At 39.9% G+C, this 26,073-nt stretch overlaps 1 long non-coding RNA gene across 3 annotated transcripts in view; it reads left to right on the top strand.

The window, feature by feature from the left end:
- The window catches only part of LOC133260158 (uncharacterized), a 142,705-nt gene that overhangs the window by 90,089 nt on the left and 26,543 nt on the right, over positions 1 to 26,073 (top strand). For 2 of the 3 annotated variants that reach the window (XR_009740674.1, XR_009740676.1), the window contains exons 3-4: positions 12,325 to 12,442; positions 13,880 to 13,996. This is a non-coding gene — a long non-coding RNA (uncharacterized LOC133260158). The remainder of the gene's footprint in view (positions 1 to 12,324; positions 12,443 to 13,879; positions 13,997 to 26,073) is intronic. The other variant, XR_009740675.1, reaches the window with a different exon arrangement.

Genomic DNA, 26,073 nt, shown 5'->3' with positions numbered 1-26,073 from the left:
AAACATTTATTGAGCACTCGTGGCTTGAAAACCATAGGAGGGAACAGTAAAACTTAAGATCCTTTGTGCTTATACATCCCCTGGCCTTGAGGATTGTGTGGTCTAGTTGAGAGAGAAAATGCATAGAGAAAAAAATTTTTAAGTATACTACCAAATCATCAACTGTAGAAATACAAATTAAACTGAGCAAACTAATTGCATAAATGCTGAGAGTGTCAAAGTAAGGAGCAGGTTCAAGGGAATGCTCACCAAGGTCTGTTTCAGCTACACAATGCCATGAGGTTACGTACGACTGATAATTAGATAAGGCAGCACTTCTCAGTAACCCTCAGCCTTGGGGAGCTTGAGGAAATCAGGCCAAAGACAAGCCAAGAATTGAATAAAACTTAAGTACTGGGAGCACATGCTCTTTTGGGCTGCAGTAGACAAGGGGACTCTGGAGGAGGATTTGGAATTTGCCTGAGACAGAGGAAGGCCAGAGAGGAAAGACAGCCTGTCCTCTTTAGGAGGCTTCAACTACGCAAGAGGAGGCAGTTATACCATACCATCTCTACCACGTTATGACTGTTTCCCAAGTTTGCCAAGATTAGATTCTTTCAATCTGAGTTTCAAGTCAGCATATTGTGGATGTTTTATTCATCTTATGTCCTGTCATCATTTGGAATATTCCTTCTGAAGATCCTTTTGTTAATCAAATACCATATAGAAAGAGTCCTTGACATCATTGTGTATTAAGAGATTTTGATGTGAGCTATATCAGCATAAGGGCTTCCCAGGTGGCTCAGTGGTAAAGAACCTGCCTGCAAATGCAGTAGACACAGGAGACATGGGTTTGATCCCTGGGTCAGGAAGATCCACTGGAGGAAGAAATGGCAACCCACTCCAGTATTCTTGCCTGAAAATTCCATGGACAGAGGAGCCTGGCAGGCTACAGTCTATGGTGTTGCAAAGAGTTGAACGCAGGGGATCATCCTGACCCAGGGATCAAACCCATGTCTCCTCCTTTTCCATTGAGATTGGTAAATTCTTTACCACTGAGCCACGTGGGAAGCCCATGGGCATTATCAGACTCACTGATTTTGAGGTGCTTACTTATCATTTTTGTTCCCTCATCTGTCAGCTCCTTGACCACAAGGAATATAGCCATTAAAAGAAAAATCTTATTCTTCCCTGTTTTTAGCACAAGTGTTGTTGTTGTTTAGTTGCTAAATTTTGTCTGACTCTTTGCGATCCCATGGACTATAGCCCTCCAGGCTCCTCTGTCCATGACAGTCCCAGGCAAGAATACTGAAGTGGGTTGCCATTTCCTTCTCCAGGGTATCTTCCCAACCCAGGGATTGAACCTTGTCTCCTACCTTGGCAGAAAGATTCTTTACTGGTAAGCCACCAGGGAAGCCATTTTAGCACAATAGCTGAGTACTCATTAGCACTGCTCAATAGCTGAGTAGTGGACTCTGAAGTCAGAAATTTGGTTTTAAGCATTGACCCTATGAACTTGGGTACGGACCATTGAGCCAGGTAAATGTCATTGTCTATTGAATGAGGTAATAATAGTTCGTCCCTTATGTGGTTCCTAGGTGTAAAAATGATAAAGTAAAGCACTTAGCACAGTGCCTGGCACACAGTAAGCTCTTGATAAATGGTTGCTATTTATTTTATGTAGTAATAAATAATAAACTGATGAATACATGAATGATTTCAGAGCATCCTATGAGATAGGTCTTATAATAAATATTTTGACTCAGAAGAAGATATTAATCAAAAAATTTTTTAAAACAGCACTATAATTAAAGGCTATAAGATTGGTTTCATCCTCTACCCCACAGAAGATTTCATATTTTCACCAGTGTTCTTAGAAAGGATGGGAAGAGTGCTCCGCATCATGAATTCACTTAGATTTGTGTGTAGCTGGGAACACGGACATGCCTAAGGCTGTACGGCTTACAATGTGGAGTTGGATCTTACTGCTGCTGGAACCACCCCTGAAGTCTAGAGAGATCCCCAGCTCTCCTCTGGATGTATGACAAGCACATCTGCAGATTCGAGATGGTACTGGTGGAGGCTGAGCTGTCAGGCAAATAATGATAAGTCTTTTGTCATTTAAACTCTCATTCATTTGGAGGGTGGGGGAGGGAGAATCGTCCTTTGTGCTAAAGCTGCGATGTTAAGGCAGTGTGTGAGCCAGTCTGTGGATGTGATCACTAAACTCCCTTAGCTCTTGCAATGAAAGTGAGGACCTCCTTTGATAGTGGAACTCTTCTCTTTTTTCGAGCTTCATTTGCAGCAGCAATGGAAGTAAGAATAAATTCCATCTCTGATGCCGAGAAAAGATAATTTAATAAAAGAGAAAATCAGAACAGCCATGTAGCTGCAGCTAGTCAAACTTACCATAATAATGGGAGGGGGCGGAGGGGGTGGTGTGAAAGGAAAACAAGAAAACCAGAAATCGGTTTGGTTAACTTGTTAGTTTGTTAGGGCTGCCTTAACAAAGTAACACAAAGCAAGTGGCTTAAAGCAACAGAAACATTGTTTTATAGTTCTGGAAGCTAGAAGCCTGAAATCAAGGTGTCTGAGGGCAAGGAGAAATAAGTGGGCTCATGCTTCCCTGATAGCTCAGTTGGTAAAGTATCCACCTGCAATGCAGGAGACCCCAGTTTAATTCCTGGGTTGGGAAGATCCGCTGGAGAAGGGACAGGCTACTCAACCCAAGTATCCTTAGGCCTCCCTTGTGGCTCAGCTGGTAAAGAATCCACCTGTAATGCAGGAGACCTGGGTTCCATCTCTGGGTTGCGAAGATCCCCTGGAGAAAGGAAAGGCTACCCACTCCAGTATTCTGGCCTGGAGAATTCCAGGGACTGTATAGTCCTTGGAGTCACAAAGGGTCAGACACGACTGAGAAACTTTCACTTTCATGCTCAAAAGACCCAAATTTCCTGAGGGTTTCAGGAAAGCATTTTTAAAGCCAAGATGAGGGAAAGAGTGTGTGATCAGCCCACACACAGTTCTCGGATTGGTTGATGGGCGAAATAACAGGATGATGTCACAGGTGTTAACATTATCCATTGTTAGGCCCCAGTAGATCTGGGGACTAATTGCTCATGATCATTAAATAGTGAACTCCTATTTGATGGGAGTTTTAGCATCTGTAAAATAATTCAAGAGATGTAGATCAGATCCTGTTATCTAGGTACTTCAGGAAGGAATCAAAGATTCTGTGACTGCCATATGGCTGATTTACTGTTTAAATTCTTCCCAGGTCTCCTGGCCCAACTCCTATTTTTGTTACTACATTTTCACATCCTTTCACTCATTAATTCTTAAGCTAGACATTTTGTGACTCAGGGGAGGCCTGGGAGACTACAGTTTTTCTACAAAGAAGCAGCAGGCAGAGGACGTGGGGGTGGGGTCTGTTCCAGGAAGGTCCCATAAGGTACTGCTTGGTTATATTATCTGTGTCCAAATTTCCCCTTTTTGTTAGGATATCAATCATACTGGATCAGGATCCACCCTCAAGTCCTCATATTAAATTGGTTGCCTCTATAAATATGCTCTTTCTAAATAAAGTCACACTCTAAGGTACTAGGGGTTAGAATTTTAACATATCTTTTTGGGGGACATAATTCAATCCATAACAGTTAATAAAAGAAAGCTTAAGTCATCACATATTTTGAAAGGGTCATGCTTACTGCATTAAGTACACTTTATTTAAGCTCAGGAATTTTTTAAGTGTTGCAGAATGACCAACTATAAAAGAGGTCAGCCTGAACTCTGGAATACTAGGATGTGAAGGAAGGAAAGGACCTCAGCAAAGAAACCCAAGTGTTTGTCTTAACAGCAGGGAGGACAGGAAGGATATTGCTAACACTTTCTTCAGGGCCTTGGTGCCAGCACAAAGGGACCATCTGGGTGCTTCACAGCTGCTCTGACCACACAGACTGCCTTCCAGAACCAGGATGTTGGGAGCTGCTGGGCTTCTCTGTGGGAACAGCTGAGCCCTGCTGGACTCTGCCCCACGACCTCCCACACTTCATATTTCAGTCTTTTCCATGCGGCTGTACAGGATAGTGGATGCTGAGGGTCTTCTGTCCCTGTTGGAGGATCGTGCTGTATGCAGATATACCACTCCCACAGGATGGTTATGAGAGTTCATGAGCTAGTGCATGTAAAGCCATTAGTACAGTCTCTCCCAATTAGAAATGCTCAACCACAATTTACAGTGAATTTTTAAGTGGAATCAAATATGAGAATAATCAAGCTAGATTGAATTTAAAAAATCAAAGATTTTTTTAAAAGTCAACACTTAGAAGAAATGATCAAAACAATGGTGTTTAAGAATGGCTGTTTAGGGTAGGCTAAGAGGTCTTCTGTCCCAAGTAAGTTCTGATTTTTTGAAAACTAGAAATAATTGCATGACTATGACTCATTCCCTGTGTTGCAAATACGAAGACTTGCAAAATAAATGTAGGAAGGTGATTTAAGGAAACAGGTGTTGATTGATATTGAATTTTTAAACTGAAAGTGACCACCATTGATTTCATTAAGTACAGTAAATTTAATGAGGAGGAAAATAGTATTTCCCATTTTACAGAGAAGTGTGGACAATGGAAGTTTCTCAGCAACAAAAATTACAATCAGAATGATTTATTCTTAGCCGTTATATTAAAGTGTTCATCATACTATGGTGTCTGTATTTAAGTTTGTTAAGGTTTTATGGATTAAGAGTTTTTGTTTGTTTTATTTTTAGATAGAATGTGTTGAAGCTTTGGAATTATTTAGAGATAAAAATAATTTTGTAATACTTAAACTAATATTATATATATTTAATTTATTCAAAATGCTGTCTTACCTCCATATACATTGATTATTAAAAACTGTCAGTAAGATATAGGAAATGAGAAATGAAGACAGAAAGATCAGAACAAGAAAGATAAATATAGGGAGTGAGCTCAGGGAAATTCTCTCATTTTAAGCTTCCTGGATAAATGCTCTACAATTTCCTGGCCCCAGAGAATGAATGTGCTTTTATCTCTGCAGTTCCATGTTTTCTGTAATATGACTTATCCTTTGTCCAGTAGATTATAAAGCATTGCTTCCCTGGCCTACAGCACTGAGGCTCTTGTCTTCCTCCCACCCTTGGAATTCTGCCTGTAAATCACTGCATACAGTGACTCTGAGATGAGGCTAACTCCATGTTGATAGTTGCCTGGTATTTTGTCAGAGGATGGAAACTTTTCAGTAACTTTTTCTCCTGCACTTCAAAGAACCAAGTTGAGATAAAAAAGTTAACTTCTGAGACTGTAACTGAAGAAAGAGTTCTTTTCTCTCTCTAGCTGATTTCAATGCTGCTTGCTTATCAACAAATGTGTGCTTGGCAGTGTCAAGGCAGAGGTTTGGATTAGGCACCAAAGGCTTCTGGAAGGCAGTGTAAACGTGGGGCTTCTTGGTAGTCTTAAGTCTTTAAAACCAATTGTAAATTCCTTTTTCTTTGCCCCATCTCCTAGAATTCCTGTCCTGACCTTACTTTGAATTCTTGCACCTGTTACACTTTAAATTCCAGTCAACGTGGCAGACCACGATTCTTCTGCTATGCCTTGGCTTGCAATGTTGACCATTGCTGTGGGCTCCTCAAGTCTAAGGCTTTGCCATGTCAGCTTTGTATTTAAGGTGTACACTTGAGGCTTCCCTGGTGGCCCAGAGGTTAAAGCGTCTGCCTGAAACACTGGAGACCCAGGTTCGATCCCTGGGTTGGGAAGATCCCCTGGAGAAGGAAATGGTAACCCACTCCAGTATTCTTGCCTGGAGAATCTCATGGAGGGAGGAGCCTGGTAGGCTACAGTCCATAGGGTTGCAAAGAGTCGGACACAACTGAGCGACTTCACTTTCACTTTCTTTTCTTTCCTTCCGCTTGGGGGGCAGCCTACAACCGATGTCTCAGTGAGAGGAATGACTGAAGTTGATGAACCAGTTATAGTATTCTATTTTGCCTCTAGTTGACTCTTTTTATATTTTTCCTGAGACAGTCCTTCCCCTTGAGTGAAAACTTAAGCAGTCCCTTGATTTTTCTGGCCACTCTTGGTGACCAGACATAAAACACAACACTCAGATAAGTAAGTATAATAATAACCAAATAATTATCAAAACTCCCAACTTGATTTTAAGTTGAGGTGACTCCTCTTTCTCCAATTTGGGATTGTGTAAGTTGCAGGTGGAAAGTCTGTGACTGAGGAATGGTCGTGTGTTCAGCTATTTTTCAAAACACTTCTATTCTTCCTGCTCCATATTCCTATGGAGGCTGGGTCATGAAGGAGGTGAGAAGGAAGAGGGAGCATTGTTTACCAGTGTGCACTCTGTGTGGGGTGCCAAGTGCCATCAGCTTGGCAGGTGTTTATAGTGGACTCTGATTCTTATGGATCCCTGAGGGTTCTTCGGACCCCCTCCCCCACTAGCCATTGACTATCTCTTGCCTGTGGCTCTGGGGGAGGGTCAGTGTAACCCTTCTCAGGCTGGACTCTAGCTCCTTCGTCAGGCAGTTAGTGGTAGCTCCAGAATTTTTCTGTTATACTCTTCCCTTACATTCGTTCATACCATTCTTCCTTTTGTTTACATAATATATAAATGGAATTAGGGGAAAAAAATGTTCAGTATAAACTATATCAGAGCTTGGGCACTACCCAGAAGTTTCAGTATATTTATTTGTCTTGAGTTCTCACAGGAACAGATGGTGTCATTGCCCTGAAGACTCTAGACTTGAGTACGTGGAGAGTACACACTGTGTCACAGTGACTCTTACGGTGCTTTTGACTCAGTTGCAAGTTAGTGTTGATTAAAGCACAGCCCACTCAATGAATTGTGCCATTCAAGGCAGTTGAAAACTTTGACCACAGAAAACAAACAAACAAACACAAACGTGAGCCAGTGTCCATGAGAACATAGTCTTTAGTAACTTAACTCTTAGTGATTGGGCTTCCCAGCTGGCTCAGTGGTAAAGAATCTGCCTGCCAATGCAAGAGCTGCAGGTTTGATCCCTGGATCAGGAAGATCCCCTAGAGTAGCAAAAGGCAACCTACTTTAGTATTCTTGCCTGGAAAATTCCATGGACAGAGGAGCCTGGCGAGCTGTAGTCCATGGGGTTGCAAAGAGTTGGACACAACTGAGTGACTGAACACAACTCACAGTGATAATCAGCCTGTGATGAGGTATCATCAATTCCATTTGATAGACAATGAAATCAGGTTCAGAGAAGCTAATGACTTGAGTGAGATCATTGAGCAGTATTGTGGGACAGAACCAGAATTCACGGCTTTTTTTACTTCAAATTCCATAGCATTTATACTATACTGCCCGGTGTCTTGAAATGTACTAAAATAATAGAAACTTCTAAGGTGCAAATCTGATCAATTACTCCAAACATTCCCGTAAAGATACAGAGGAAGGGAGGCTAAGGAAATGCCTTTGGATGGGAGGCTTATGTGGTTGTGGCCGTGTGAAGGTCACCAATTCATTCCTCTTTTGGCTGAGTAGGTAAAAGAGGACCATTCTTTGGTTAAAGAGCTAAGATCCCTGCTCAAATCTCTAATGAAGCTCTCATTAGCTTTTTGCAAATGAAAGTAGAGAACATAGTATGAAATGGTGTGGTCATCGGGAAGCTGTAAAAAAGCAATGACTGTAGTGTGTTGGGTGTAGAAGGAAATACATGTGGCAAGTAAGAACTTCCTTTAGGGAATTTTCAAAATAAAATAGGAAAAAATATGCAAAGAGAGATTGGTTTCTATTTTTTTTGTTGTTTTAAGATTTTTATAAGACTTAAATATGTTTATAAGCTGGGAAGGAAGGAAGGCACCTAAAATGTTTTTTGGTCATGCTGTGTGGCTTGTGGGATCTTAATTCCCTGGCTAGAAATCGAACCTGGGCCCATAGCAGTGAAAATGCCAACTCTTAACCAGTGAACTCCCACCTAAAATGTATTTAGCCAGGAAGGAAGGTCATGACATAAACTTGGCATAGCCTCCATTGGATACAGGCAATAGGGCTGGCCACGAAAATAAGAGAAAAAGCTTTTAATTGAGTCAAGGGTAGAAAGGCGAGCAAGTGAGAGAAATAGGGTGAGATGAAAAATTTTAAAGTTCTCTATATAATTAAGGTGACCACAAAATTTATAATCCAAACCAGATTACTTTGAGAGTAAAAGGGGTGCCCAAGATCTGGAAGAGATGTTGGGGAAACAAGCATATGCCAAGGCTAAAGAAAATGTATGGTCACCCTCTGATGGCTTCAGTCTTACAAAATTAAGGCATCTCCCATCTTCTCTTCCCCAAACATCCCTTACTGTATGGCATTTACCTCCTATTTGTTTGGTATTTATTGTTCTATTTATTCTTTAAAATTGCTTTCAAAAACTTTATATACTGTATATATTCATATATATTCAAAGCACCCAACAAAAACTTTTTTTTGATAACATAGTCTACTGGACCTTTTGAACATGGATCCTCAATAAGAATAAATATATTTGTTTATAAATTGTATATACATACTATTGAATTGATGTATCATGTCCATTTACGCCCAAAGAGAAAAGTTTAAAAGTGAGATAATGATGTATTAACATATAATATTTTAAAACTGTATATTCATCAATGACAAAATCATTTTGTTTCACATGAAAATATGTAACATACATTAAGGCAATGTTTATAATGTTAGATATCGATACCTCAAATAGGCTTCATAATTATTTTTGGCCTGACTTTGAATCAGAACCCATTGTGTCATCATGATATAAATGACTTCTCTGGGCCCCATAAACAACAGTGCATTATAATTCAGTAAAAGCTAATGGATGAGTGTGCAGACCATGGACACCCCAACTGTCATCTTCGGTCCCTCTTCCTTGAATATTTTGTGAACCATGTATGGTGGGTCACTACTGGATCTGGACTAGCATGGCCCTCCTGACAAGCATAAGTCCGAAAGAAATAGAAATTTTAATGTCTTTCCTATCAAGCTGCTTTGCTCATATTTGGGGGTGCAGGTCTGGGCTTTGATGTCATATTGACATTGATTCAAATTTTTACTCTTAACACTTAAAAGTTATGTGATCTTGGACAAGTTACTTTATCCCCTGCAACCCAGATGGTTATTTGCTGTAAAATGTTCATAGTAACAGTTGATTCAGATTTGTGTGTTTGTTTGTTGGACAATCAACTAAAACAATGGCCATGAGTGAAATCCAGCCAAGAGCCTAATACAAGACGGTTGCTCATTGACTCCTGGGCTGCCTCTCTCCCTCTCTGCTTCTCTTCTTCCATCTTGTTTTCTGGCCCAAGATGATCACACCACTCCCATGCTTTCCTATGTCTGAGAAATGAAAGAAAACAAGAAATTTGGTATATCTGACCAGCTATTTTGAGTTCTAAAACTGATTCTCCTAGAATGGCAGTTAGCAGACCTCTATTCTATGTTAGAAAATGAGCAAGGGAACCTCTCAGATTCACACATGCCACATATTTCTCCCAGGACTCATCAGCTAGAAAAAACCCTTGAGGTCACATTCATAGCAAAAGCTAAAATTTCACTAGTTTCGCTGGCCTTCCTCATCTTTTGACAGAGGATTTTCAGCTCCCTGCCTGCCCACCCACTAGTATTTCCAGGACTCTCTGTGGGGTATCTTAAATGGGCTCCCAGCAGTTTCACCCTGGTCACACCCAGTAACACTGGACAGTTTTGCCCTCCAATTGCTGTTCTGTGTATGGTGCCTCCCTGAAACAGCTCTGCATGTCCTCTGCTGGCATGGGGGTCCCCTTTCTCCACACTCCTTCAGTGGCCATTCGAGTCCCTCCCTGTGCTCTGCTCTGCACAGTTAGCAGGTGGGCTGATTCACCAAGAACACATGAGACTCCATAACACCAAACCTACCAGTTTGGTGTCAGAAGAATGTGGAGGCGTAGGAAGTGAGGAAGGTGATATTTTTCACCCCTTTGCCTAATGTTCTGGCAGGGTATGATCACAATAGATGTATTATATAAAATAGTATAAATAATTAATGAGCACTTATAGCTCCATCTTGCTTTCTTGGACATATACATGTATCCAGAAGGCTAGAGCAGGGACAGGTCTGAAATGTGTTTTCCAGGATGTACCCAGGATACCTCCTCCATTTTTATAACTAAGCGTTTGTAACAGGATCAGGTCATCTTCACCCTTTCCCTTAGCATGAGCTTCCTACAAGTAGACTTTTCAGCCTCCATCCAGAAAACCGTTGGGCCATCAAATTATATCACTATATCCATTTGTGCCTAAACCCTACAAGGGAGTGTGGCTTGAGTTCTGGTTCTAAGGGATTCTTGACATCAAGGTGAGAAACTTTGGTGAGTACTGTCTTTCTAGTTCTCCAAAAAGAAACAGTATTAGCTTCATTCTCATTTTCCCCTTCAGTCTTGTAATTATAACCATCCTCAGCCTAATGTCTACCATTTTAGTGCTTCTGACAATCTGGATGCTGTGTTAAAGTTGCTCAGTCATGTCCGACTCTTTGTGACCTCATGGACTATACAGTCTATGGAATTCTGCAGGTCAGAATACTGGAGTGGGTAGCCTTTCCCTTCTTCAGGGGATCTTCCCAACCCAGGGATTGAACCCAGGTCTCCTGCATTGCAGGCAGATTATTTATCAGCTGAGCCACAAGAGAAGCCCACACAGCACTGCTGTATGCAGCACTATTTAACCAGATGGAGCATGATTTGCATTCTTACATAAGACTTGCTCTGGCAGACCTGAAACACGGCAGGGGAGCAGAGACCAAGTCCAGGATGAGTTTCCACTATGTCAGGTTCACCCTGTAGCCTCAGACTTTATTAAAACCTACTATACAAATGAGAGGAGAAGGCAATGGCACCCCACTCCAGTACTCTTGCCTGGAAAATCCCATGGATGGAGGAGCCTGGTAGGCTTCAGTCCATGGGGTCGCTAAGAGTCGGGCACGACTGAATGACTTCACTTTCATTTTTCACTTTCATGCATTGGAGAAGGAAATGGCAACCCACTCCAGTGTTCTTGCCTGGAGAATCCCAGGGACGGCGGAGCCTGGTGGGCTGCCGTCTATGGGGTCGCACAGAGTCGGACACGACTGAAGCGACTTAGCAGCAGCAGCAGCATACAAGTGAGAGGAGATATGTACTGAGGAACTAGAGGCATAGATAATAGTTCCACATGAGGTATAGACTGGAGAAACTATAGCATAGCTTGTATAGATTTGAGCCACCAAAAGCATTTAAGAGAGGAGACTAAAAATATCCTTTTGGCTCCAAATGATGAAGCCTTTTGTTTCACTATTACTTTCACAGATTTGTTCTACATAATTCATTTAAAGGGCAAAAGTAACTTATTTTTGCTGCATTGTGCATTTTAATGAAATGCCCTGGAAGCATCAGCATCTCCTTATCTTTCCCTCCTTTGGAAAAAGCAATATATAATGAATACTCTGACACTGAAATGAGTAATTAATATGCAGCTTATTTAGTCAAGTATGAATCAGCATTTTGATGATGTCTTGTGAGGATAGGATTATAACTGGCAGGATTTCTGCCTTAAGGTTGATAATTCTGAATTCTCGAAAGAACAAATGCGTTAAACAGTACTGTGAATTTGTCTTATAAAGCATGCAGCCTTCCAAGGGACAAATCTAACTTATAGAAGAGACAAATTGATAAAAACTAGTTAAATATGTACTAGCTCTGAAATATGTAGATCATTATAAATTTGTGACAACTCTTAAATTATTCAAAACAATAATTTAAAATTATTAAAATTAAGAATTCTCTTCTGTGGTATGTTATCTATAAGATTAGTAGATTCTTCAATCTTCACCCACCATTTCTCATTGACCTCTTTATAATTCAAAGTGCTGGTTGACTTTTGACCTCTTTATAATTCAAAGTGCTGGTTGACTTTTTCCAGTTACTTGATTTGTTAGGATTTGTGCAATGCAGAAGAGGCGGTTTGATCCCTGGGTTGGGAAGATCTCCCAGAGAAGGAAATGGCACCCTACTCTAGTATTCCTGCCTGGGAAATCCCACAGACAGAGGAGACTTGGGGGCTACAGTCCATGGGGTTGCAGAGTCAGACATGAACTTAGTGACTGAACAGCACCAGCGCAGTTCTTAGAGAAAGCTGTCTCAGCCACACCTAGTTTGGAATCCATGTCTCTTTCATGGACATAGCTTGTTCTCATCCTCAGAAACACATTTAATTTTTGAACTATTGTATGGTTCTTCAGTTTAAATTATCTTCTTATTTCTCCATCAAATTATTTACCTCTCTGTTTAGAAACTCTGCTTCAACTTCCACAAAGTTCTTCCTGATCAATCCTATGTGACCCTAATGTCTGCTCAGAAGGATTTATCAAGTGTGTTTTTTGGAACATCACTCGTCTAGGATGCTCTGGGTAAGAGTTTTTATAAACAAAGAACTGAGGGAAATGTCAGTTCTGTTTTACCCCTCTGGGAGACTCATAGCATGTAAGTCTCTGCATGTAAGTTTCTGCTGTAAGAAGCTTATCTTGATTAACTTATCTGATCACACATTTATATCCTTAGGAGTTGTGATTCTGTGGACTGGCCTCCAGGATATAGCAGTGATAAATTGGTGTTAGGGTTAAGTTTGCTGATATCAGTTTCAGAGTATTGAGTCATTTCTTTCCAACTTGGTATAAAGTCCTTCAGTTTTGCTGTCCCATTTCCCTGAGTACCTGCATGTACACTGCTCCAAGTGGGCTATTAATTCACATCAACAGAATGAAAACTAGAACATTCTTGTGATAGATCTGAAAATTGCCATTCTTATTTGGATCTGAAAAGACTCCTCCCATCTTTATTAATAGGCTCTAGTGACTCCGTCTTAGGCTGAGCCCTCCTGTTCCTTCTTTAATTCTCTAGTCGCCACCTTAGTTACAAATGCTGCTGAACACACTCAGCTTCAAAGCCTTGTCACGGGCCTTTCATTTTAGCTCCTCTTGCTACATTCTGGCCTTTTCCGGTTGTTCAAGTCACAGCTGGTAATGATGGGGACCAGATGATGCCCTCGCGGCACATGAGAAGTTTTTACCAGGATGTGGTTTGATGGTTTTGCTTGGGTATTTTGTTGTTGTTATTTTTTCCTTTGGAATGTGAGTTGTGGCCAAGAATTTTTTCCCTGATTACATTTTTGCTATCCCTTTGCATTTGGAGAGTTGGAAAAGATACAGAGAAATGTAAGGAACACGCCTGTGAACTCCTCAAGCTAATAGACTCATGTAGGGTGACTTTTAGTTGTGACCTTTTGTCTATTCAATAAATGTGCTTTTATTATGTCCAAAGTATCGTGCTGACATCTTGGTCTTACCACTTTTACCAAGGCATCATTATTCTAGATCATTAAAATCATAAACGTTTATATACATAATTCATTTAAAATTACAGGAGGAATGCCCACCCTTACACTGGTGTTCACCTGATAATGTGGTGGAGTTTGCATGAATTTATGATCACCGACTGCAGTACACTGTGCACCACATATAGGCTATTACTGTTTAAAATATTTATTGTGTTTTTCTCATAGTAGAATTGTTGCACATTCATTGTAGAGAATTTGAACAATATAGAAAGAAACTAAAAATCATCCATGACCTCACCATCGTATCCATCTCACTCTTTACTTCAGGGTTGTGAAACAGCAATGGTATATGTAAAACTGACACTCCAGTAGTTAATTTCATACACTAGACATCATAACTAGACAGTCTGTTAGTAATATTTGCCAGACTCAGAACCCGGTAATGATTTTGTACTCAGTGGTTCTAAACCTTGCAGCTAAGACTGAGATGTCTTTTTGTTTCTCTCTTTAGGTCATCTTCAGTCCACAGACTTAGAACTGTGCATCTCTCCCGAATGTATATCTCAATCTTGGCCACTCCCTGGAATCTAACTCACGGACCAAACTGCCATCGAACATCTCCATTTAAGTAAGTCTAACAGGCCTCTCAGACTTAACAAGGTCAGCACTGAACCCCTGATGTTCCTGTCTCCAGATTTTTCCCAGGCAGTTTTCCACATCTTACTAAGGATGATACTAAGGAGCATCACATCCACCCAGGGGCTTGAATCAGAGTCTGAGAAGTTGTTCCTGACTGCTCTCCTTCCTTCCCCCTTCCTCTTGTCTAGCTTACAAGAGTCTGGAAAGAGAAAGATTTGGGGGTGATGCCAGATTTCTCTGGGCCAGGCCATTATTGAAGAATGTAATTTATAGGGGTCAGTTCTCCCTATGCTAGAAGCAAATGGAATCCTGTCAGCTCCCATGCTGGGGGTAGGCATGACTTTGGCAGAACACATGTTTTCCACATAGGAAAAAAAGGCAAAACCCTTATGGATGACCCAGCAATATGTAGCTGACTTCAACAACTGCTGTTTTTGGCAGCAAAAATCAACCCCACAGGCTGGGACTTTCAAATGGGGGCCTTCTGAGTAGCTGCCAATAAAGAGTATTCAGCAAGCTAAGCAAAAAGCAAAGTTCTCTGTGAACCAAGAAAGTGGAGAACCTGGGTCGGCAGAGGTCAGAACTCAGAACAGTAGGTTATCTTCTTGGGTGATAAGTTAATCCATTTCCCCTCCTCTTCCTTAAGGCTCTTGCTGGAATGAGCTGTTGGGTGGGGATGGGGCACTGATTTAAAAAGTGGGAAGAAGGGAAGGTAGGGAGATGTGGGTGCAGGGCTCCTTCAGAGGGACTGTTGCTCAGGGAGTGTGGTTTGGGTTTATACAGACTGGGGGACATTTAGCATCTCTGATCCTTATGCCAGAAGTAAATGAGAGTAAAGATCAGAAGTGCCCATGAGTCGTTGTGATAATAAAAAATGTCTCTGCATAGTTCTATGGATCTGGAGCCGTCCCAGCTTCCATGGAGTCTCTTGAGAGAATCTATTAGGAAGGGCTTCCCTGGTGGCTCAGATGGTAAAGAATCCACCTACAATGCTGGAGACCTGGGTTCAATCCCTGGGTTGGGAAGATTCCCTGGAGGAGGACATGGCAACCCATTCCAGTATTCTTGCCTGGAAAATCCCCATGGACAGAGGAGCCTGGTGGGCTACAGTCCATGGGGTCACAAAGAGTCAGACATGACTGATCGACTAAGCACAGCACAGCACATTAGGAAGCAAAGAAATCTTAAGAGAGATGTGAAGGAGAGATGTGTGTGTGTTTGTGTGTATGTGTGTGTGTGTATGAGATTGGTTGATACATTGATTGGTGAGAGAGCACTTTTTACCATCTAGGGTGGTCAGATGTAGGATATGGAGACTCTTGGAATCAAGAGCAATCTTTGCTTCAGGATCCTCAAGGATCCTAGGACAAGGCACAGTGTCCATCACCAGGATCCTAGGGGAGAACCCCTGCATCCTCAGCTGCCAGGGAGTTCTGGGCCCCAGGCAGGATTATATTTCTTTTGCCATGTGCATCTAAAATCCTATTGGAGTAGGATTCTGTTACAAACACTTAAATAGCCAGTGTGTGTGACACTTAGGAACATCTGTGATGTCATTTTCTCTGTGTTACATTCCACCAGCCTGAGTAATACTACCTAAAAAACATATGTTCTGGTTCTCTGAAGCCTGTGCTTAAGACCAGGAATCACTTTGCTGATCACACAGGTACAGGGATAATCTTAGACTCAAACTTGTCTTGAGTATTTAATTTTATAAATACTCCAACATGCAGCATCACCTTAGGCTGGTTATTTTATTCCTCTGAACCAGTTTTCCAATCTGTAAAATAGGGCTTTTGATACTTTATAACATGGTAGCAAAGGATGGATAAAATGACTATGTAAATTATCTGATACAGATTTTGTTACTCTCTAAACCTTAATTCCCAAACTAGCCAGATAGTCCTGGAACAAGGAAAACTGCTTCTGACTCAATGACCTTATATAGTTTTATAAAACTCTATCTTCCTCGGGTGCTTTCCAGGTTTCTTCTTGACCTTCTTGTAATTTTGCACAGTCGTCACTACACTGCGCACAAGAATGAGCCTTCCCCTCATCCAGGCAGGTTGGATACATATCACACTACAGTTTAACCTGGAGCAGCAGACAATATGGGGATGTGAGCGGAAGGGATTCTCTAATTTTTTTTTTTACAGCCAAATAAAGGAGGCAGTATACATGTTAATCTGGGCATCTGATGCCAATTTTATTCTAATAAATTGGTTGAAACCAAAAGGAAGGGAAAAAAATATACTCTGCACTGATTCAGGCAGCACCCAGCACCTGTACTCATCATTCCATGACTAAGCATCTGTTTACTGTCATGTAACATAATCTTGCTGCCAGATACTTTTAAAGATCTGTGAAAAACTCCAATAATTGGAGAGATTCCTTACGAGGCTTGCAGAAGTTACAGAAGTCAAGGATGTCACTAACAATATAAACATTAAGATGATAAAAATGAGGTTTGGATCCAGGGAGTCAGATGGCAAAATGGAACAGGCTCTTAAGGGAGCCTCCTTTTGGTGCTGTTCTCTCTTCACTGTGTCCTTTCTCGTTTTGACAGCCTCATCTCTTTTCCTCAATTCCTTTCTCTTTAGTTTCTTTCTTTTCTTTAAGCAACACAGCCCTTATACTGTCCTCTGTCCCCTGATGTATCTTGAACACTACTAATATTCCTGTATCACAAAATGGGTATTAAAAGTATCTTTGTAATACAGTTTATATGGAACATGAACCTAAAAAAATAATTACAGGAATTGCTGAAGCAAAAAAATGCACTAAAGTCCCAATATTCTCATTTACTAATTAACCCAGACAAAGGCGCACTTTCTAAAACTGCTTTCATTTTATGTAAGAGTGCTAAAATTAATAACCTATTCAACGAATTTACCTCAGCTGGAGTCTCAAAAATGTGGTACCTAACTCTTAAGAGAAGCAGTTTTATTTATTTTTTAAATAAAGCAGAAAAACTGGGAAATGAGCCTGTGTCTTCTGCCTCTTTTCCAGTATCTTTTGTCTTGGCTCCAAGGTTAAATATACTCATTGCAGACACAGGCACAGGCATAGATGACCTCATAGGGGCTGAAAAAGAAATTAGAAACTGCAAGATAGGTAAAAAAAAAAAAAAAAAAAAAAAAGGATCATTGCTAAGGTTTGTGTCATATTTGAGCAAAGTAATAATAGTTGAGCATTCATTGGATGCTCACTTTATATGTGTGAGGCCCTGTGCTGAGTGCTTTTCAGGCATTATTTATCTATTTCTCATGCAGCTGTAAAAGGTAAGTAATGATAAGAGCAAATACCCAAGTAGCATGTATTACGTGTTAGGTAGAGTTCTAAGCACTTTGTAAATGTCAACTCATGGAATCTTTGTAACAATCATGTGAGATATGTACTGTTGGTATTCCTGTTTTACATATAAGGCGATTGAGGCACAGAGGATTTCAGCAGCTTGTCCGAGATCATAGTTGATTATCACTGGATCTAGAATTTGAACCCAGGAAGGGTAGATATCAAACAGTGCAATGACCACTAGGTGGTAGTGCTTTTCGCCTACTTTCTCTGAAGTTAAAGGGTGATCGGTGTTTTATACCTAAAGTTTTTGAGTACTTGATACTCAAAGTTAATGTCTTCTCAGTTGCCAAGACTAAAATTGTTGAAGAGAGAAAGAAGTCTAAGGTGACCACAGCCAGGGCAGGAGTTGGGGGTAATATGTGGTGAAGATGGGTGAATATGTGCCCTGTGAAAGCAAAAAAGGTGAGAGAAAACAAAAAACATGCACCCTACTTAAGTATGCCCTTTTGTGTGACTTGACAGTTTCTTCAGCCTCGGCCCCTGAAAGATTCATTCTGAGTTGCTTGGTGGCTGCACTGTGTCCAAATAGCCATCATCTTTAATCTAGACTGTATTCCTAACTGCTATTCCTGTCCTTCTAGCATTCTTTCTCCACCCTAAGAGCCAAGAGGGAGCTTTTAAAAGTGTAAATTATGAGGATTCCCTGTTGGAAATCATCCAAAACCTTCCATCTCACTGGGAATAAAATGCAGACTTCTCACCCTGGAGTTTAGGGCTCTGTATAACCTGCCCTTTGCCTAACTAGGTGGGATATTTTAGTTTTGAAAAGGACATTACAAAATGGGTATACATTACTTAGCTAAAAATGTTCTCCTTAATATAATAATCTGTGCTATCAGACATAATGGGGAAATTTGCATTCATATGCTTAGTACTTTTCAAAGATTTAACTGAAAAAAAAATCACACTTTTTTTTCTCGAATAGTTTTTTACTTCCAACGTTTGCCCCATGCACTGCCCTATAACTGGAAAACTCACAGTTGTAAAATCACAATTTTTATGATTATGTAAAATCATAATTTATGATATGTAAAATCATAATGTTTCAATGTACTAATTGCATGAGGTGGCCAAAGTACTGGAGTTTCAGCTTTAGCATCATTCCTTCCAAAGAAATCCCAGGGCTGATCTCCTTTAGAATGGACTGGTTGGATCTCCTTGCAGTCCAAGGGACACTCAAGAGTCTTCTCCAACACCACAGTTCAAAAGCATCAATTCTTCGGCGCTCAGCCTTCTTCACAGTCCAACTCTCACATCCATACATGACCACAGGAAAAACCATATCCTTGACTAGACGAACCTTTGTTGGCAAAGTAATGTCTCTGCCTTTGAATATGCTATCTAGGTTGGTCATAACTTTCCTTCCAAGGAGTAAGTGTCTTTTAATTTCATGGCTGCAGTCACCGTCTGTAGTGATTTTGGAGCCCCCCAAAATACAGTCTGACACTGTTTCTACTATTTCCCCATCTATTTCCCATTGATGCTGGGAGGGATTGGGGGCAGGAGGAGAAGGGGACGACAGAGGGTGAGATGGCTGGATGGCATCATTGACTCAATGGACATGAGTCTGAGTGAACTCCATGAGTTGGTGATGGACAGGGAGGCCTGGCGTGCTGCGATTCATGGGGTCGCAGAGTCTGACACAACTGAGCGACTGAACTAAACTGACTGAACTGACTAAGCCAAACATACATATCAAGTCCTTCCTTTAAAAGAAGTGATGCACCCTACAAATTGGGCTTCCCAGATGGTGCTCTGGTTTTTCCAGCAGTCATGTATGGATGTGAGAGTTGGACCATAAAGAAGGCTGAGCTCCAAAGAATTGAAACTTTTGAACTGTGGTGCTGGAGAAGACTCTTGAGAGTCCCTTGAACTGCAAGGAGATCAAACCAGTCAATTGTAAAGGAAATCAACCCTGAACATTCATTGGAAGAACTGATGCTGAAGCTGAAGTGCCAATACTTTGGCCACCTGATGTGAAGAGCTGATTCATTGGAAAAGACCCTGATATTGGGGAAGATTGAAGGCAGGAGGATAAGAGGATGACAGAGAATGAGATGGTTGGATGGCATCACCAAATAAATGGACATGAGTTTGAGCAAATTTCAGTATGTGAACTGAGAACTTCCAAATGTACAATCTGGATTTAGAAAAGTCAGAGGAACCAAAGATCAAATTGCCAAAATCTCAAAGATCCACTGGATCATTGAGAAAGCAAGGTAATTTCAGAAAGGAAAAAAAAATAAAAAATAAAAACACTACTTCTGTTTCATTGACTACTCAAAAGCCTTTAACTGTATGGATCACAACAAACTGGAAAATTCTTAAAGAGATGGGAATACCAGACCACCTTACCTGTCTCCTGAGAAACCTGTATGAAGATCAAGAAGCAACAGTTAGAACTGGACATGGAACAACAGACTGGTTCAAAATTGGGAAAGGAGTACTTTAAGACTGTATATTGTCACCCTGCTAACTTAATTTATGTGCAGAGTACATCATGTGAAATGCTGGTCTGGATGAATCACAAGCTGGAATCAAGATTGCAGGGATAAATATCAATAATCTCAGATATACAGATGAAACCACCCTATTGGCAGAGAGTGAAGAGGAACTGAAGAGACTCTTGATGAAGGTGAAAGAGGAGAATGAAAAAGCTGACTTAAAACTCAACAACGGCCCCATCACTTCATGGCAAATAGATGGGGGAAAAGTGGAAACAGTGACAGATTTTCTTTTCTTGGGCTCCAAAATCACTGCAGACATTGACTTCAACCATGAAATTAGAAGACGTTTGCTCCTTGGAAGAAAAGCTATGAAAAACCTAGACAGTGTACTAAAAAGCAGAGACATTGCTTTGCTGACAAAGGTCCTTATAGTCAAAGCTGTGGTTTTTCCAGTAGTCATGTACAGACATGAGAGTTGGCCCATAAAGAAGGCTGAGCACCAAAGAATTGATACTTTTGAACTGTGGTACTGGAGAAGACTCTTGAGAGTCCCTTGGATGCAAGAAAATCAAACCAATCAATCAATATTCAACCTTTCATTGGAAAGACTGATGCTAAAGTTGAAGCTCCAATACTTTGGCCACCTGATGGGAAGAGCCAACTTATTGGAAATGACCCTGATGCTGAGAAAGATTGAAGGCAGGAGGAGAAGGAGTTAAGAAAGAATGAGGTGGTTGGATGGCATCACCAAAGTTAATGAACATGAGTTTGAGCAAATTCCAGAAGATAGTGAAGGGCAGGGAACCCTCAGTCTATGGAGTCACGATGAGTCAGACAGGATTTAGCCACTGAACAACAACAAAACAGGACTAGCAGGAACTCTATGGGGAGCAGGGTAACTGGTAGGGGTGAGAAGAAAGCATGATCAGGGAAGTTTAACAGGAAATATTTCTCTAAATGATCAGCTGATTCTCAGAACGATCTGTTAAAGTGCATGTACTCAAGTACTCTTTCAAAGTAAGCCAGAGTTTAGGGACATATAGGGAAGAGAGAAGCCTGACCAAAGACTTGTCAAGCCATAGTTCAGTGGGTAATGGACAATTGCAAGCCCTTGGTCAAAGGAAATTGTTAGAAAAGCTTAATGTATTTTGGTGGAGACACTGTGGACTGGGCTCTGCCTTCTGCTTTCTGTGATAAATATGTAAAATGAGAAGCTGGCTTCTGTGTCTGCCCTTTGGAAAATAATTGTACTTACAGACTTAGTTGGGAGAATGTGTGAGTTTTCCCTGGCCTTTTTGCAAAAGAAGTCTTAACTCAGAAGACCATCTAGAAGAACAAATGGACTTTGGCTGAGAGAAGCTAATGGTATTGCTGTATTCTTAAAGTCTGAAAAAGGGTAGAAATGTGTTAATCTTTAGGGAAGGAATAGCATGTTGGAGATCCTCAGAGACTGGGGACTACAAAGAACTCATAAAGGTGCTTCACAGAGGACAAATTAGTTTTCAGCACTTAGCAAGTTCAGAAAGCTCTTGTGCCAAATCAGCACAGCAGTACCAGTTAGGTATGAACTTTGCTGTATCCTTTTGCTTTCCTTGAACTCCTAGATGTCATAAATCAGTGAGCATAATGTATAAGGAAGGGGAGAAACCTGGCTACTGAAAGGTTTTAAATTAAAAGTAAAATTGACTCCAAAGAACCAGACAGGAATGGCAATGGCTTGGAGCAAGGAAAGCCTGTATGCCAAAGTTTGGGAATATTCAACCCACAAGGTAGATTACCTAATTGTGCGAATGTCGCTTATCTAAAAATGCTGTCAAGTGAAGGATAAAATTTCAACATATGTGCAACATTTTTATGTATTAAAAGTCATTGTCAAAAGTAATATGTCCTTTAATCACTACTAAGGCCTTGTCACCTGCATATTTCCCTATCCTGTAATGGAAACAATGATTTCCATTGGAGAATGGAATGAACAATGATTCCATTGGAGAAACAATGATTTTGTTTGGAGAATATTTTTGTTAACAGTTGGTTAATATATAGTTCAGACTGTTTAGAAAACTGTTGAGAAGCATGGAAGCCAAAGTAATCACATGGCTGAGTCATCTGTTAGGATCCTCAAACCTTTTTAAATGCCTTTGGCTGGAGTCCCAATTAATAGAGTCTGATGTGATGACTGATCGCATCAAGTCTCCTTCCATGACACCAAGTACTCCTAGGATTGCATCTCATAGAAGCTTCCTGTAGTTCCTTTCTATAATATTTTGAAATCTTAATATTGATTTCTTCCTGAGGGGCTCCCCTGAGATATCACAGTTAGCTCATCCAATGCCAACACCCAGCTCACTTGAGGACAATCGATGAACTATCCTGGTCCTGATCAAATCACTTGTTGTTTCTGTGATTATGCAGCCTCCCAGACTGGGAGCAATCAGGCAGACAATTATCAGGACGTTGACATCAGTCTCATCAGTTACCTGCTGTGACCACCAACATTCTGTATATTAATAAGGAAAAAATAGCCCGCTGATTGTCATTTAAATTACATGAGGATATATTTGTCTTTTGTATCTCCAAGGCATTTAAATGCGATGTAAGATCAAAATTCATTAAAGAAGGAGAAGAGATGTTCCAGCAAACATTTCCCAAGAGGCTGACTATAACACTTGCATGGTGGAGAACATAAGTACATTTTGTGCTTAGTCATTTTTAATGTGGAACACAATTTAATCCAACCAGTATTTACTGAGCACTTACTATGGGCAAAATATTGTGTTAGGCCTTGCAGGAAAAAAAAAAAAAAGAAATGTGGGGATCACAAATTTCAAGAGTCAATCATTGAAATCCACATATAAATAAATATAATCCAAGGCAGACTGTAATATGATGTGCAATAAGAATCACAGAAACTTCCAGCCTGAAAAGACCACATTACGTTGGTGCAATTAGGAAAGTCCTTGTGGAGAGGCAAAATCTCTGGGTAAGCTTTTTAAAATATAAAAATTGGAAGAAAAGAATTACAAGTAGAAATACATGCAACAGCAAAAGTATGAAATGGTTGTGGCAGCTGCTGAAAGTACTCCTACCACATCCTACAGGAACATCGTTTTCCAATGCACATTGGTGGCTTCTCACTTCCAGCTCTGCAAATTTCCTGAGAGCTTTCTTTGCTTATGGGGTGTGCTTAGTGAGTGTGCAATGCAGGCCAGAAGGACCTGGCTGTGGGTGGGAATGTCCTAAAGAAAAGGGAGATGCAACTTCGAGCTTGTTGTGTAAGATAGTTGCAGTTTAGGTGAAAGCTGCATATGACATTCATGAAGCAAAGAGCAGCATGACCAGAAGTGGAAGAAAGTAGGAACGATTTGTGTAGGCGATGGTACATATAATGGGTTGGCAGAAGCAGGAATCATTAAAAGTAGATTTGGCAAAGAGAAGTGACAGGTTTTAGCAAGGAAACGATATGTTTAGTACAGTATTTTTTAACAGGTGTCACTTCCCCCGTTCCAGGAGATCACTGGGGATCTTCTGCTTCATTTATGTGAGAAGATGGTAGGTTGGAGCTTGGAACAATGTTTGGAAGGACATTGCCTCCCCTTGGAAGCTAAAGCCCTGGCCAATCTGAAGAAAGTAAAAACCATTCCCAGTTTTGCTTTGCTATTAGGAGAGAGAAAAAACCTTGAAGATGGCCTTTGAGACTCCAGGAATCTCTGCTGACCTCCACACCTCCATCCCACCTTTACTCTCTCTTCAGCTTCCCCCTTTCCTTCTCTCCCCTCATGTTCTTCGTTTGGCCACACTGGCCTTGATTCAGTTCCTTACACCAACCAGAAGCCTTTGTTTGTATTATTTCTTCTGCCCAGAAGGCTCTTCCCCTTCACTTCTCTCTTTGACCTAATTAACCAACCTCTATCTTACAAACTGATGCTCATATAAGACCTTCTAGCACAAGCTTTCTCATACCCCCTATACCAAATGTCCTGTTAATCTCACAAAACACCCTGTGCCTCTCTGTCATAGGAGAAAATCTCAGTCTGTACTTATTTATTTATTTATTTGACTGTTTTAATGTCGTTCTCTCCTAACCAAGAGGAAAGAAAGCATGTCTCTGCTCACCATTATATCTCCTGCACTATCACAGTGCCTGTCAAAGTTAACAAGTATCTCTTGGATTTATGTGTGGTTGAATGAATGAGTTGGTGAGTGAATAATAAGAAATCCACTCAAAAGTTTGGTCAAATTTGATACCTACTTTCTCATTATTATCAAATTGAAAAATACTAGTTACTTGTTTTATTTAAGAGCTTCCTATGTCTTTCTTCAGCCAGTTAGCTTATTTTTAGAACTACTGTTCTTGAGTTGGAAAACCAATTCTATAGCTACCTTTATCTTTTATTACTCTGAGCCTTGCTTGTTTTAAAAATGAAGAGAGGAAAGTAAACACTCCAGTTTTGTGGTTCAGTTCACATTTCAATTTTTCTCTTCTTTCTTTTATTCTGAACATTGTAAATGGTTTGAAAAACCAAGCTTTTGCATTTATATTGCTCTTTTCATCTACAGATTTATAAGAGCTTTAAAAACGTATTAATACTTACAATAGCATTTCAAACTAGAAAATACAGCCACATTAAATCTCCTTTAAGATATAGATGCTGTTAACAGGTTCACAGTATGGCAGCAACAATTTCAAATACAAATTAGGGGTTTTGATTAAACCCTCTAAACTGACTAATGGTGAGTTCCTCCTAGAGGCATCTATCATTATAAATCCAACAATAATGACATCTCTTCAAAGAATACATGGATTTAGAAAGCTCTAGCTTGAAAACCCAAGTATTTAAAACATTTGCAAATAAAAAAAGGCAGGATAACAGTTACTCTTCTATTTCTAACTTCTCTAGAAATGTTGCTAGATTTTTAACCTGACATTTTCCCCTAATATATACAAATAAAGCTATAAATCTTCCTTCAAGCACAGGTTTTTGCTGTACTCTGTGAATTTTGATATACCATATTTCAGTTATTTTTTCACTTCCAAACATTTTCTAATTTTCATTGGAATTTCTTTTTTTTGACCCATGTGTTCTTTGCAAATGTATTACTTGGCTTCCAAACATTTAACCATCTTCTAGTTAATTTTTAATGTTGTTATAGATTTCAGTCTTAATTCCACTGTAATAAGAGAACATTGTCTGTATGATTTCAGTCTTTTGTAGTTTAAGACTAGCTGCTTGGTTTATATGTACAATTTTTTAAAATGTTCTGTGGGCATTAAAATGAATGTTCTTAAATGTTATTATACATATGTGAATTAGATAAAGTTTATTAGTTGTGCTAATTCAAATATTTTATATCCTTCCTGATTTATTTTAATCTATTTTGTTACTGAGACATGCTTAATAAAATCTCTAACCACACTTGTGAATTTGCCAAATTTTATTAATTCTGCCAGTTTTTACTTAATATATTTTGTTATGCTATTAGTACATACATGTTAAGAATTATATCTTCTGGGAAGATTGGCACATTCAACATCATAAAATGTCTCCATCAGTTTTCTTTAGCCTCTTTTTTTTTTGTGATTTTAACATAGCTATATTAGGGTGTCTTTTTTGTGGAAGAGTAGCTTTATGTGTGTGTGTGTGTGTGTTTGTTTTTTCCATCCTTTACTTTCAACTTGTCTCCTTACATTAAATGTGTTTCTTCTAAGCAGCGTGTAGTTTTTTGTTATCTGTTCTTACAGTCTTTGCCTTTTAATTAGATGTGGCCTGCTTACATTTAATGTATTTGTTGATATATTTGAATCTTCTCTTTGTCCCACCTAATATTCATTGCTGGTTTCTCCTTTCTAGTTATCTTTTGGGTGAATGTGACAGAATCTTTTATTTTCCCACTTCTTTGTCTCTGTCGGCTTGTTAATACAATCTTTCATCATCCATTTAGTGGTTACACTAGAGACTATAATATACATCCTTAACTTTTCTAGTGTCATCTTCAGTTTAATCATTTTAAATTTCCTAACAATGTAAATATATTAAAACACTTGAACTCTATTTAAGTCCTTCCTTCTCTTTATGCTATTCTTGATGTGCATTTCAATTCTCTATATATTTTAAACCTAGCCTGTCATTTTTACTGTATTATAAAATTAATATTAACCTAGATTTTCCTCACATATTTACCCTTTTAAGTGTCTTTGTTTCCTGCAATTCCATATCTCCAACTGAGATAAAAAGTTTCCTACTTTAAGGACCTTCCCTAGTAT

This window comes from Bos javanicus, chromosome 2 (genome assembly GCF_032452875.1).
Source record: "Bos javanicus breed banteng chromosome 2, ARS-OSU_banteng_1.0, whole genome shotgun sequence".
Lineage (NCBI taxonomy): Eukaryota > Metazoa > Chordata > Mammalia > Artiodactyla > Bovidae > Bos > Bos javanicus.
The sequence above is the reverse complement of the archived record's forward strand: the minus strand, read 5'-3'. Positions and strand labels throughout refer to the sequence as shown.